The sequence below is a fragment of the Dryobates pubescens genome, chromosome 4 (genome assembly GCF_014839835.1).
Source record: "Dryobates pubescens isolate bDryPub1 chromosome 4, bDryPub1.pri, whole genome shotgun sequence".
NCBI lineage: Eukaryota > Metazoa > Chordata > Aves > Piciformes > Picidae > Dryobates > Dryobates pubescens.
Window position 1 is genome coordinate 25690380 of NC_071615.1, and position 13510 is coordinate 25703889.

The window sequence follows — 13510 nt, forward strand, 5'->3', positions numbered from 1 at the left end:
TAGGAGACGCAAGTGGCTTAGGGCAGATCACAGAGGTGCTTCTGTTGTACCTAAAGCAGCAGACATAAAAGTTTCAGCCTCAAATACGCTATTCTGAATAAAAGTAAGAGAATTTAATGACGGACAGTTGAGAATATCTGCATTATTCGACCTGGAAAGATGAAAGGGAGTAACTTCCCTGCAGAACCGAAAAAGCAAAGTGTGACCTCTACTTTTAATGGAGACAAGAGCCCCATGAATTTTTACATACTGAGGGCGACAGTTACCTGAACTGTCCCTTTGCTAGGAGTATTTCACACTGCAACAGAGAGAAGGTGCGAAGCAGACTAGAAGACACAGAGCTCCTAAGAGCTGAAAACCAGCAAACAGCTTAGTTGCCTTTCCCACGGAGAGCTTTCATCAATAAATGGAGAAAACTTTCCAAACCTTTTATAAAGAATGGCAATCAAGTTAAAAGAAAAACAAGACAATTCACCCAGGTATTACTTGGAAGGGACCAGTCCATCTAACTGTAGGGTTGTTCAAATGGCCCATTGATTTTAATGGCTCTTTCATTACAGCAAGGACCGTGGAGGAGGGAGCAGCTGAAGAAATGGTTTCACAGGTTTAGAAAGAAGTTGTCGTTCCTACTGCACTGGAAGGAACAAGGTTATACTTTCATCTTTCAAATCAGACAATTTACAGTTTTATGGTTAGTACTTACAGCATACATCTTTCCAACATAGAATCATAGAATCAATAAGGTTGGAAAAGACCTCAGAGATCATCAAGTCCAACCTATAATCCAACACCATCTAATCAACTAAACCATGGCACCAAGCCCCCCATCCAGTCTCTTCCTAAACACCTCCAGTGATGGTGACTCCACCATGTCCCTGGGCAGCCCATTCCAATGGCCAATCTCTCTTTCTGTGAAGAACTTCTTCCTAACATCCAGCCTAAACCTCCCCTGGTGCAGCTTGAGACTGCGTCCTCTTGTTCTGGTGCTGGTTGCGTGGGAGAAGAGACCAACCCCCACCTGTCTGCAACCTCCTTTCAGGTAGCTGTAGAGAGCAATAAGGTCTCCCCTGAGCCTCCTCTTCTCCAGGCTAAACAACCCCAGCTAACCTAGTTCATATAGAATGTCGGTACCTGGATAAAAAGCATCTGTATAATTGTGAGCCTTGGAAAAGTTGCTGTGAAATAGTGCTTTGCATTACCCATTTGATCAGTAACAAGTATGCCAAAAATCTTGAGCAGGATCCTGGATTTACAAAAGGCATGACTACTTTCTGCATGCCCGCAAAACAATTTACCTGTATGCAGTACTGGGCTTCAACATTTGGGAGTTGCATGTGTTTAATATCAAAGTAAGCAGAAAAAAAGTAAAAAGGAGTAACGGTGATAAAAATAGTAGAAAAAGTAGTAAAAAACGCCCAAGAAACAGAGTGCCAAAATGCACTCTTAGATAAACTCATATTTGCTTCAGTAAAGGCAGATACTGTCTGTTCCTCATGATCACAGAATTAAAGAACATCCATTTTGGGTTGGAAGGGACCTGTAAAGATGGATTGTGTAAGTGGGCTACCAGGATGGAAGTGAGGCTGATGTGAGACTGACTTGGGCTTCCCTCTCTGCAGAATCCCTCTGATCATCTTATCAAGCTTCCTCTCATCTTCCCTGACACCGTAATTTGCTCACCTCCTTCCACAGTTTCTTAACTTGGCCACACAGGTCATACCTCCTGCAGGCAAGATTCAAAATGCAACATTCAACTTTTGAAGTTTATGTCATGTAATCATTTTTCCTGCTTTTTCTACTACTCTCTGCATTATGCAACATGAAATAATTCAAAGTCTTTTAAGATTACTTAATAAAATAAGAGTCATATCCTCTCCTTGAGAGGGAGATATGAGTCCTGTGGCAGGTACACAAGTTACTCTAGTAATAAAAAATGGGACAGCTGGGACTTCAGGTAGAAGCACATGCTCATGTTTTACAGAGGTGAAAATCATATAATCTTCTCTGATATTTCTTTTGATTTATGCTGCAATAACTGCAAGAAAAATTAATCTGTGTTGAGATTTACAGGGAATCTAGGGAAAATTATCAGGGCACAACAACAACTGGCTGCCCATTAAGGGCCAGGGGCCTGAGAACCAAGCATGAAAACAGCAAGGCATGGATGTCATCTCCCAGGGTCCCATCCCACAGCCCCCAAGGTAAAACAAGCAAGGAAGCCCAAGGGTGGTAGCTAGGGTTGGCCAGGAGTCTAGGTTGCCAGACAAGTTTGTGCTGAGAGGTCACAGCTGAGATCAGGACGGGCCATCAGATTGCTGGTCAGGGCTTGGTTTATTAAAGGCATGGCTGTGGATGAACTGGAGACCAGCACTCCTACTGTGTCAGGGCAGGGGCTAACAACCCCAGGCTGAGCAGAGCTGGAATGGGCTCCCTGGCTTATGAGTATGCATACAGAGATGCTCCATGTGAGGGTGGTCAGGGCTAGAAGGCTCGTTGGTGCACTCAAGACCCTGCCAAAACCAGTAAATGCTCTCTATGGTACTTTAGGTTCTGAGGCTGCAGGAAGATGTTAGATTAGTTGGTCACAATGGTGGCTTCTGAATCTATAATCCATGGCAAGAGCACCCCTCTCAAATGCCTGCCAAAACACTCTCGGCTACAACAGAGGAAATATTGAAGCAATTTCAGTCTCTGGCAAGAAGACATAGCACATGACTCTGGTTCAAATATGCAATTTTCCAAACTAATTATAGCATCTAATTAAGATTTCAATCAATAATCCCAAATACTAATTTAAAAGAATGCAAAAGGGTGTAATTTTACTTTATTAAATTTCCTTGCCTATTTGATTTTTAATAAGAAATTTCAAGGGCATATGTGTTGGTTCAGGCAGAGATTTTTCAGTATACAAGCTACAAGAGAACCCACTCTTCCATCTTTGATAATTCTCATTGCTCATCCTGAGCCCAGTCATTTCCCAGCAGCTGAGAGCATGATCAGGCCTTCACCACTCACCTAGGCCACCTTGTGTCTCCCTCTTGCACAGGGCAAACAGCAGAGCACAGCATGCATCTGTGTGGCTAAATTTTCTTCACACCCACAAAAGGGAAACATCATCCTTTTTGCTTATTAGGAGCATATTATTTGGACCAAGAGTATCCTTTGAATGTTGCTTGAGAGTGTGCCAGGAAGAGCAATAACTACTAAGTGACTTGGTTACTCATATGACAGTGCCCTAGATCACATTCTGGCCTTTTCCAGTTGAGTAGTTTAGCTAAAGACTTCCATAGAAATTCAACTTCCTCTAAGGCCTGCTGTTTCACTTTGCTCCCTGCTTAGAATCACAGTATCACAGTATCACAGTATAACTAAGGTTGGAAGAGACCCCAAGGATCATCAAGTCCAACCTGTCCCAACAGACCTCACAACTAGACCATGGCACCATGTGCCACGTCCAATCTCCCCTTGAACACCTCCAGGGACGGCGACTCCACCACCTCCCTGGGCAGCACATTCCAATGACGAATGACTCGCTCAGTGAAGAACTTTTTCCTCACCTCGAGTCTAAACCTCCCCTGGCACAGCTTGAGACTGTGTCCCCTTGTTCTGGTGCTGGTTGCCTGGGAGAAGAGACCAACCCCCTCCTGTCTACAACCACCTTTCAGGTAGTTGTAGAAGGCAATGAGGTCACCTCTGATCCTTCTCTTCTCCAGGCTATACAGTGTTACAGTTTGAAGGAGGAACTTTACCCTAGTCCCTGGATGCAAAGACTGAAAGTAAAATAATTACCATTGGATACGAAAGAAAAATAATAAGATCTCTATAATTCATTGGTTTGCTAATGGGGATATAGAGTAGTGGCATCAACAGTTCTTTCTCTGTTTTCTTCTTCTGTCACTTCGGCTTGCAACTTCTCTCTCTTCTGTGGCCTTGCCAGGGGTATCTCTGTTTTGACTACTGTGCAATGAGGACACAGTCTCAAGCTGCACCAGGGGAGGTTTAGGCTGGATGTTAGGAAGAAGTTCTTCATAGAAAGAGTGATTGGCCATTGGAATGGGCTGCCCAGGGACATGGTGGAGTCACCATCACTGGAGGTGTTTAGGAAGAGACTTGATGGGGTGCTCGGTGCCATGGTTTATTTGATTAGATAGTATTGGATGATAGGTTGGACTCGATGATCTCAAAGGTCTTTTCCAACCTGGTTAATTCTATTCTATTCTATTCTATTCTATGGAGGGAGGGAGCAGAGGAGGAGTTGAATGGTCCCCCTGGATCCATCCAGAGGGCTCTGAGGAGTTTTCTGTGTTGTTTATAAATTGTAAATATATATATATGTGTGTGTGTGTGTTGTGTGTGTGTCTGTGTATAACATCTAATTGTATATTTTGTGTATATTCATTGCATTTCATATTTCCAGATTTTAGTTTGCTTGTAAATATAGCTTCATTTGCTTCCAAACTGAGCTAGTCTGGTGATTTATTTTGGGGATAGTTCTCCAAATTAGTTGGGGGGTAATTTTAACCCACCACACACAGCATCTTTCTTGTCAGAAAAGATCTTCTAGATCATCGAATCCATAATCTTACTGTACCAAGGCTGGTGCTAAACTACCTCCTTTAGCACCACATCTGCATCAGAAATAGTGTGGCCAGCAGGAGCAGGGAAGTCATTGTGCCCCTGTACTCAGCACTGGTTAGGCCACACCTTGAGTCCTGTGTCCAGTTCTGGCACACTCAATTTGAGAAGGACATTGAGACTCTTGAACATGTCCAGAGAAGGGCAATGAGGCTGGGGAGGGGTTTGCAGCACAAGCCCTATGAGGAGAGGCTGAGAGAGATGGGGTTGATTAGCCTGGAGAAGAGGAGGCTCAGGGGAGACCTTATTGCTTTCTACAACTACCTGAAGGGGGGTTGTACACAGGTGGGAGTTGGTCTCTTCTCCCAGGCAACCAGCACCAGAATAAGAAGACACAGTCTCAAGCTGCGCCAGGGGAAGTTTAGGCTGGAGGTGAGGGAAAGTTCTTCACAGAAAGAGTTGTTTGCCATTGGAATGTGCTGCCCAGGGAGGTGGTGGAGTCACCGTCCCTGGAGGTGTTCAAAAAGGGATTGGACATGGCACTTGAAGCCATGGTTTAGTTAGTCATGAGGTGTTGGGTGACAGGTTGGACTTGATGATCTCTGAGGTCTTTTCCAACCTTATTGATTCTATGATTCTATGATTCTGCCCTTTTCCAACACCTCCAGGGGTGCTTCTACCACACTGAATGATGCCCAAGTCTATAGATATATAGTAGGGTTTTTTTCTCTGTCTCTTGGAATTCCTTTCAGCCACACATATTCACATGCACCCATTTGGTACAGTACCTTCTCTTTTTACAGAGTTGTCCTACCTTGACAAGAACATAAAGTTGTCAGGCTTCTTCACAATTGCCCAGAAATCCACAGGGAACAAACAAAACCAAAACCAACTAACCAAAAAACCTAAACCAACAAAACAACAGCAACCATATTTTTACCACTCATCCTGACACATTTCATTCAATTTAGGTGGATGGGAAAGTGTTAAAGAAGAAATTGCTCATTTTAAATTTCTTGGCTGTACTGTTTCACACATTGCTCGGCTATTTGTATTAATCTAAGAGATCTAATTTCCAGGGCCCTTACCACCAAGTGGAATATTTTCACAGACTGTATTACCCTGTGAATCAAGCAGCAGCTATTTTATTCCCACATAATGCCACTTGTGAATTCATATGAAATAAAACCAGCAAAATGGTGGAACTGAGGGCAGCACCCACCAGCTACTAAAACCACTGTTACGCTGGAGCATGGGGAGTCCTGCTCTCTGGCCAAAAGGATCTGCTGAAAGCCTTACATGGTCTGCACCCTATTTTTTAGAGATCTCCTGTGCTAGCAAGCAGAGTACATGCAGAGTAGGCAGTGGCTGAGTAGAAGAGCCCATATGCTCCAGTTGAGCCTGGACAAGTACAAAACACCTGTGCAATTTTTCAGATCAGCCTTGTTCCTGCACTGTAGCTAGAGTCATGGGGTTAGTTTTTCTGATGGCAATGGCAGGCAAAATATAGATAGATTCATAACCACTGATTCTGGACTGCAGACTGGTTAACTTGCTTACAACCTCCTGAATCACAGGGAGATACCACTTCTATGAGAGAATTATAGCCAAGCTTTTCCACTTTGATGACAGCACAGTGATCACTGCTGCAAGTAGGTTCAGAAATGGTTGAGAATTTTTCTTCAACAGCATGACGATATCCTTTAACATTTTCATCCTCCCTCAGTGTTTTCCTGAAAACCTTCAGTCCCTGATCTAGTCACAGTAGACTGAGCTTGTATACAGAAAGCAACAAGACAGAGGCCTGAGTTCACTTAAAACCCTTCTGTTTAAAATTTAAATACTGAATTTCTTGCTGCTGGGGCATGCTGGTTTAAAAAATGCATAAGCCTCTGAAAAAAACCCAACACAATAACAGGCCCAGTAATGGATGAAGCAATGTGCAAATCCCTGCTGCACAATGCTCTGTCACTCCCTTCTCTCTAAGTAAGAATGTAGGCCATGTAACCAAGGAAATACAGTATGATAGATGTATATGAATAAATAAACCAAAGTTGATTAACCTTGAAGTATGCATTTGCCTTTTCATTACTTTCTCTGCCTTTTCTCTGATGATTTTTTTGGTTTGGTTTGGTTTGGTTTCTTTTTAATATCAGGCATTGCTGTCATGCCAGTGTGCCAGGATGCAAGAGCTCTATATTGAAATTACGACCAAAACTCAGACTGAGGCAATTTTTTATTTCATTTATGCCTGGTATCAGTTTCTGAAGGTCATTGTTTCTTTGCTGTTCCAGGTACTTGCCATTTTTATTCAGGCTGCTAACCTCCAAGTGCCAGTGCCTCTGGTTTAGTGGAGAACTGACAGCCCATGAGTGAAATGATTGCCTACATAGAAAAGTGCTACTGACACACACCAGCATCTACTTGAAGTACTGATTCCGGACTTTACCTAGCATCTCAGACAGTTAACAGCTGCCTTTTTGGTATCAGACAAGAATATATGTCTTCTTCACTTTCCTTCAACAACTCAGTCCCTACTAAATCCTGCCCTAGGAATTCTAATCATGACAAGGGCAATAATTTCCTGGTTCATCATGACATTTGCTTGCACATAGAATCATAGAATTGGAAGGGACCTCAAGCATCATCCAGTTCCACCTCCCCTGCCATGGGCAGGGACCCCTCACACTAAGTCAGGTTGCCCAGAACCACATCCAGCCTGGCCTTAAAAACCTCCAAGGATGGGGCTTCTACCACTTCCCTGGGCAACCTGTTCCGGTGTCTCACCACCCTCATGGTGAAGAACTTCTTCCTAACATCCAATCTGAATCTACTCACTTCTGTTTTTGCTCCATTCCCCCTAGTCCTATCACTACCTGGCACCCTAAGAAGTCCCTCACCAGCTTTCTTGTATCTTATTCCATGCTGCTTAAATGGCAAGGTCAATAAGAGGGTGTAATGTGTTAACCACCTATTTCCCTCCAGCACAGGAGTGAGGGAAAGTATCACCAAAATAAAAGTCCAGGTTGAGATACAGGGCTTCAGTGAGAAAAAATGAGATAACAATGCACAATTACCTTAGTCTCTGATTGCAGAAAAAGTGCAGCAAAATGTAGAAAGCAGCAGCAGAAGCCAGCAAACTAACCCCCACACACCTCCCATCCCTTGCCCACCCCAACAGAAGAGACCAGCACCCCAAACCCAGACAGGGGAAACAGCAACTGGAACAGGAAGCCTCTCATGTTACAACCTGAATTTCGAGCCCTATAATACTTTGCTCCAGCCAGCACTTTCCTTTTGGAGCTGGCATGAGAGCAGCATGGTGTGAATAGCAAAGGATCCAACACAGCCCATGACAGAGGGCTAGTAACTGAGTTGCCAAAACGTGATTAGAGAACTGTCCTTATCTGAGCCAGGCCAGCAGTGATTCTGCTCAGTGCTGTGAGTTTCCAGCTTGTTCTCCGCTCAGGGACAGCCATTTCTGCAGCTCAGGGCAGATTTGCACAGGCAGTGGCTGCTGCTAGCAGTGACAACACTGATGGGGTGAGTTAACACCAAGGCTTGGGGTGCAGACCAAGGGCACTGTTACATCTTGTGTGCCACTTTGGGCTGCAGGAAGGAAAAGGCTGCAGCTGTGGGGATGAGGGGACAGGACAAGTGACCCTAATCTGACCAACAAGGGATTCCATCCCACGGATGTCATCTTCTGCAAAAAGCTGAGGGGTGACAAGAGTCTTTCCTCTTCCTCTTCTTCAGTGGACAGTGTCCCAGGAGGACTCCTCTGCCTTTGGTCTTGATCCGTGTGTTCCTGAATCTAGCCCCAGAATCCAGCTCCTGAATCTGTTTCCCATCTGCTGCTAAGTCAAATTTGGGACTTCCTCAGCACCTGGCAGAGCATCAGTGATGTTGATGACTACTTGCCATCAGGGGTTGGTTAGATATTGGCTTGTATCTCTTTGTCTCTATTCCATTTGATTGTTCTTATTTCCATCCCAGCTGGTTTAGTTTCTTTCTCAACCCATTAGTCTCTCTCCCTTATTCCCTTTCTCTTCCCTTTGTGAAACAGAGGGGCCAGCCCAGCCCTGACTCTTGACAAGAACAGAGCAGGCAGTGCAGATTTTCTGCAGCACTTGAGACCATTTTAAGGATGGCTACTGTGCACTAGCAGCACAATGACAGTTTGTCATAAGTTTTTTGTATCCCTGCTGCAGAAGGCTAGTTTTCATGCAGTTGTGTGCCTCTGCTTTCTACCCACTGAGCAGGGCTGAAAACATCAGTCGCTATTATATATTTATATACATGTATTTTACTGGGTCATGCTATGGGCTACGTACATAAGTAGGGCAGGGAGCACACGTAGCACATTCATGCATGCAATTCTATGTACCATGTGCCATATTTAGCACGTGTCATTGCTATATATAAAAAGAGACACTGTGAAAAAGCACATTACAAGAAGGGGGAGTCACTGTCTTAAGAAAGGAGAGAAGGAATCCTGAAATATACATTAAGGTGGTGAATTTTTTAACATACACAGTATTCTTCCTGCCTGCTTTTTCTTACTCTCTTCACACTTTCATTTCTACTTCATGTTAATTTTTATGTCTACTTCACATTGTTTTTTTTGTTTCTACTCCACAGTATTTGCAGTAGATGTTGAAATCTGTCCTTTCCCTCCCTGTTTTCTTAAACTCTGTTATTTCTTAGGTTGGACTTGATGATCTCAAAGGTTTTTTCCAACCTGGTTAATTCTATTCTACTCTACCCTACTCTATTCTATTCTATCCTATCCTATCCGATTCTGTTTTATGAAGAGGCAAAATGACAGGAACAATTCAGCTTCTCAGCAATATGTTTTTAGCTTTCATGAAATACATGTGAATTCTTACATCAGTTCATTAAAAGGGATTCATTAACAGCCTAAATTCAGGTTTTAACTGTAGGACTTAGATGATCCTTGGGGTCCCTTCCAACCCTAACAATTCTATGATTCTATGACTGCAGAACACAACACACAGGTTTAAAGCTAAATATAAGGGCAGAATTCATAATACACACAATTCCGGAGGCTGTGTGATGTGGAGCCTACTCCTCCAAGGGTATTATAGGGGAAATTGCAGAATAAATCAGAAAGGGAGCGCAAATATACATTTCCTCAAATACAGGTGCAAAATCTTCCACAAACCACTCAAAGTGTGACTCTCATTCATTCTGAAAAACAAGTCAAGATCACCTTGTGCTGGAGGAGGCAGGTGGAATATGGTTGAGAGGGTTGATCAGAGAGAAGAGAAATGCAGATGGCATGCACGTGGAAGTCTTCCTTGTTCACCTCACTTTATATGGGATAGTGAGCAAAGAAGCTGCTGAATGCCAGCCAGAATTTGCTTCTGCAGAATAAGGGTTCCAGAGTCACCCTTTGGAGCTGTGAAGGTGTAAGAATGAAGAGCTGATAAACACTTGAAAATATGCAGAGAAGGGCAACAAGGCTGGTGAGAGGTCTCGAGCACAAGCCCTATGAGGAGAGGCTGAGGGAGCTGGGGTTGATTAGCCTGGAGAAGGGGGGGCTCAGGGGAGACCTTCTTGCTCTCTACACCTAACTGAAAGGAGGTTGTAGACAGGTGGGATTGGTCTCTTCTCCCAGGCAACCAGCACCAGAACAAGAAGACACAGTCTCAAGCTGTGCCAGGGTAAGTTTAGGCTTGAGGTGAGGAGAAAATTCTTCATAGAAAGAGTTGTTGGCCATTGGAATGTGCTGCCCAGGGAGGTGGTGGAGTCACCATCCCTGGACATGTTCAAAAAGGGATTGGACGTGGCACTTGAAGCCATGGTTTAGTTAGTCATGAGGTATTGGGTGGTAGGTTTGACTTGATAATCTCTGAGGTCTTTTCCAACCTTGTTGATTCTATGAATTTAAAAAATGCATATATGTGTAGCAAGTATTTGAAATCTGGAACTCATTCTAGAAAGAAAAGTGAAAACAATGTGTTATCTACTCACACACACACACATACAAAAAAACACCCAAACCCAAAACAGAGCAAAAAAACCCAAAACAACAAAACTTTCCAGGGTAGTACATAAAAAATAAAGAAGTCCAGAAAATAAGGAACGACTTGCTAAGGTGATAAAGAGCCTGAGACAGATTGAGAAATAAGAGAGAGGGTGGCATTTTGATGGGAATAACTTAATGAAATGGGAATTATAAAAATAAAGTTATCTTTATTCTCTCTAATCAGGAGGAGCAATATGTGTCTAAGAAGCTCAGAAATAAGCTTTTTTTCCCTTCCTATTGTAGCAACTACACATGAGCTACCACAGGCTGCCTAGGGAGGTGATGGCGTCACCATCCCTGGAGGTGTTCAAGAGGGGATTGGACGTGGCACTTTAGTCACAAGGTCTGTGGTGACAGGTTGGACTTGATGATCTTTGAGGTCTCTTCCAAACTTGGTGATTCTGTGATTCTGTGATTCTGTGTTAAAAGCTACCAGCTGCTGACTTATGAGTCTAAGGCCCACATGTGGAAAGGTTACTTTGGCATGACAGTCATCCCAGTTCAAACCCTCTTGAAGCTCTTTGTCTATGTTTCTTTTATCAGATAATGTCAATGGGTTGAATTATGCAAAGGTACTTTCCACTGCATCTCTCTTAGCTTCATCTGGCTCTGAATGTCAGTCTGCAAGGCACAGTGGAAAGAGACTTCAATTGTTTTTACTCATAATGCCTGAACTAGATCACTGACAGGCAGCCTAAGTGTTTATGTAGGACCATGTCACAAGCCTACCCTAAGTCCCCTTGCTTCCAGGACTTACTGTGTCACAGTAACAGGGAAAAGAGGACACTCTCAGGGTTTAAGAATACTGTTCATCACAAACTCTGATCTGCTAGCACTTCCTCATCTCTCATACTTGACACATCTCTTATTTAAATACTAAGCCTTTAATTTAAATATTGCAGAAGACATAGATTTGCAAGAGAGGCTCACAGATGGTTGCAGAACAGTGAACAGCTTTAGAAAGCTTACAACTCTTCCTCTATAGACAGATCTCTGCTGCCTAGTTTTTGGGTTTGCTGCCTAATCACATTAGCAGCAAACACTGAGAAATCTTCCCAGAGGTGCTGTAACAAATAGTATTCCAAAGGGACAGAGTGCCAATGGAGAGCCACTGAAATGCTCTATGGAAACACATTTTTACTAGAGTCATAGAATTGTTTTGATTGGGAAAGACCTCTATGAACATCAAGTTCATCCATCAACCTAAGACCACCATGGCCACTAAACTATGTTCCCAAGTGCCATGTCCAAGGGCTTGTTGAAGACTTCCAGGGATGGTGACTCCACAACCTCCCTGGGCAGCCTGACCACTATTGCAGGATTGAAAATTTTCCTAATAACCAATCTAAGCCTCCTCTGGTGCAACTTGAGGCCATTCCCCCTCATCCTGTCACTTGTTTCTAGGGTTAAGAGACTGACACCCACCTCACTCCTACATCCTTTCAGGGAAATGTAGAGAGTAAGGAGGGATCTCCTTTTCTCCAGACTAAGCAATTGCAGTTGCCTCAGTCACTCCTTGTAAGACTTTGTTTTGAACTGTTAGAACATTGTGATAATCCTGGTCACTTGGAAATAGAGCAGGAAATCTCTGAAACCTCAGCCTGAAATTTTATATCTATCTCATCCCTAAATGATGACTTCTGGCCCTATTATTCAGTCCTGATGGCTTTTAGATACATTTTACAACTCCACAGAGCCTTCAGGCTGCTGGACAAGTTGTCAGTGGATGCTAGACTTTGACAGTAAGCAGTAAGAGCTAGTTGGGGGGTGGGGGGTGTTGAGTATGGAGATTTCAATGGCAACAGCATGCAGTACATTCAAGGAGGTAATGCTAGCAGGCAACACAATCTGCTCTTCCTGATAAAGATATTCTTAAATACTTTTAAAAGACACAGAAGAAAATAGAGAAGCTCACTTCCTCAATATTGATAATGTCTGATTTATAACAAAGGCTGCAAATGTTTAACAAAATGGGAAGGTGCCATGGTTTTCTTTCTCAGCAGTGTTACAGGTTACTTCTGGGTAAGAGTTTGACCACTTAATGGAACAAGTTTATTCAAAGAGGATTTGATATTTAAAACAGAGATAATTGCTACTTTTATAGTCCTTCAAAAAGAGAGAAGGCATTGTGTAATAGAGACCTTGGGGCTGTTTAGCCTGGAGAAGAGCAGCCTGAGAGGGGAACTTCTCCATGCTCAGCAATGGCTAAGGGGGAGGGGTCAAGAAGACAGAATCACAGTGGTGCCCAGCATAAGACAAGCTAGCACTAGGATGTGACAAAACCTCTGTATGAATGCACATATATTCATGTGAGAGACAACAAATCTAGTATATACTGACTGCAGTCACAGTCCTTCAGCAGTGAAGAGAAAGAATGGGCTGCCAAATCAAAATTAAGTTTCAGACAAACAGAATGAGATAGCTGAGGTCTTGGAAGGCTTCCCCCCAACCCTCCCCACCCCCTTTTTTTTCTCTCCTTATGGACTTTCATACAGTTTACTGGATGACTTTAAGCACACAATTAGGAATATTTTGTCAAATAGGTTAATAAAATATTTAGAAAAGACCAAAAGTCCAATCCTAAAGCCTGGAGATCATCAAGTCCAACCTTCCTGCCAAAGCAGGATCACCTAGGATCACACAGGAATGCATCTAGATGGGCCCTGAAAGTCTCCAGAGGAGGAGACTCCACAACTTCTCTGGGCAGCCTGCTCCAGGGCTCCATCACATTCAAAGCAAGTAAGTTTTTCCTCCTGTTGAGGGGGAACTTCCTGTGTTCCAGTTTGAATCCATTTCCCCCTTTCCTGCCACAGGACACAGTTGGAAATGGATGGGCACCCACCCTTCAGATGCTTACAAACCTTAATAACATCTCCTCTCAGT